Genomic DNA, 2,280 nt, shown 5'->3' with positions numbered 1-2,280 from the left:
GCAAAAAAAAAAAAAAAGATAGGAAAACTAGCTGGGCATTGTGGTAGGTACAGTCCCAACTACTTGGGTGGCTGAGGCCAGGAAGATTGTTTGAACTCAGAGTTTAAGGTTATGGCAGTCTTCTTTAAAAATAATTAGGGCAGATACATTGGCTCACACCTGTAATCCTAGCACTCTGGGAGGCTAAGGTGGGAGGAGCAATGAGTTCTGTAGTTCAACACCAGTCTCAGGCAAGAGTGAGACCCCCATCTCTACTAAAAAATTAGAGAAATTAGCTGGGTATCGTGGTAGGTGCCTGTACTAGTTTCTCAGGAGGCTGAGGCAGGAGGATTGCTTGAACCCTCACAGGTTCCTAGATGCCATGACACTCTAGCCTGGGTGATAGAGTGAGACTGTCAAAAATTTAAAAAAGGACTATTTGGTCTAATTTTTCCTACATTTTTCCAATTTTGGTTCATTTTTTTTCTCTCTTTTTTCTTTTCTGCTTTCCTTTGATTAATTTTTTTTTTCTTATAGCATTTTACCCCTTCTGTTATCCTTTTAATAGTTATCCAAGAGATTCCAGCATGCACTTTTGACTTGGTAGAGTATACTTTAATCTGGCACCTCTTAACACTTCATGGACATATGAATTTAATTTCCAAAGATTTATCCTTTTTTTATTTTTGAAACAGAGTCACTTTTAGTCACCCTCGGTAGAGTGCTGTGGCATCATAGTTCACAGCAACCTCAAACTCTTGGGCTCAAGTGATCCTCTTGTCACCAGCCTTGGTCTCCCAGAGTGCTGAGATATATTGTGTTTTTAAATTCTAGAGTTCCTATGTGATAATTTTAAAATTTGTTGATTCCAGTTCTTTAATAAAATTCTTTATTTTTCTTTTTTTAGCAACATATGAATTACATACATACATACATACACACACACACACACACACACACACATATTTTACTTTGTTGCCCTCAGTGGAGTGCCATGGTATTATAACTCTCAGCGTCCTCAGTCTCTTGGGGTTAAGTGATTCTCTTGCTTCTATCTCCTGAGTAGCTGGGACTACAGGTGCTCACCCCAGGGCCCAGCTAGTTTTAGAGACAGGGTCTTACTCTTGCTCAGGCTGGTCTCGAATTCCTGAGTTCAAGCAATCCACCCACCTCAGCCTCCCAGAGTGCTAGGATTACAGACTTGAGCCACTGCGCCCAGCCCCAGTGCACTGTTTTGATATACCTAAATATCAAATGTTGTTGCCTATTTTTTCAGTATTGTGATTATGCCATAGTGAATATTCTTGATTGTTTTCTTAGGGAAAATTCTTAGAAATAGTATTTCTGAGATGGGGTATGCATGTTTGGTTAAGTACTTTCGTTGAATTACACACTAGAAAGGTTGTATTAGTTTCATATTTCTACAGCTGTGTAAGAGAGTGCCCATTTACCTCCCTACACCTTTACTGACACTTGGTATCTTTTTTCTTAATGTGGATCACTCCGCCACCATCATCAGTATTTCATTGTGAAAAATTGCAAGCACAGAGTATATAAAGAGAATTTGCAGTGAACATTGTATACTAACCACCTAGATTCTACTATTAGTATTTTATTATATTTGTTTTATCATATATTTATACTTCTTTTTGATGTGTCTCAGTGCAAGTTGTAGTTACTAACAGAATTCTGCCTCAGAACTTCAGCACACGTTATACAAGTCTTAAGTGGATATTTGCTGAATTTTAACAAAGCATACCTGTGGGTAAATTTTCAATGATAAAACTAATATGTAGACATAAGAAAAATATGAACTGTCACATTCTGTGTTAGGTTTCTATAGCATTTACGTGTTGTAGGGTAAGTATGTGTTGTTTTTATAATTAGGAAAACGAAATAGTAAACAAATACAAGAGGTGTTTCTTATAGTGTATGTTAGGCTATGGATAAAAGGTTAAAGAGGAAGAGAGGAGAAATATTCATAAATTCACACCCCGAGCAACAATTCTGTGTGTATTTGTTTCTCTTACGTAATTGATTGGTTTTTCTGTCTTTGTCTTATTTCAGTGGATGGGGTGGCAGGAGGAATTTTGTTTCACAAACTCCTGGCTGAAAGTTTGTGTATGAGTATAATGGCAGTATCCCTGAAGTGGGAGTCAGAATATCTGGAATCTGCTCTTTGACTTTTATTTATTTATTTATTTTAGATTTTTTTCTTATATAAAATGAGAAGCTTGAGAAGGCTTTTGATAGGCTATGCATCTTTTGAAGCCATAGGTCGATTTTAGAATTGACATATCT

General features: G+C 36.9%; 1 protein-coding gene across 1 annotated transcript in view; it reads left to right on the top strand.

Annotated features, from left to right (window-relative positions):
* Nucleotides 1-2,280, top strand: part of CBL (Cbl proto-oncogene) — a 90,425-nt gene that overhangs the window by 81,418 nt on the left and 6,727 nt on the right. The window lies entirely within an intron of this gene.

Source organism: Otolemur garnettii, unplaced genomic scaffold (assembly GCF_000181295.1).
Source record: "Otolemur garnettii isolate 467f Iridium unplaced genomic scaffold, OtoGar3 scaffold00108, whole genome shotgun sequence".
In the NCBI taxonomy this organism is placed as follows: domain Eukaryota; kingdom Metazoa; phylum Chordata; class Mammalia; order Primates; family Galagidae; genus Otolemur; species Otolemur garnettii.
This window is presented reverse-complemented; position numbering and strand designations above follow the sequence as displayed.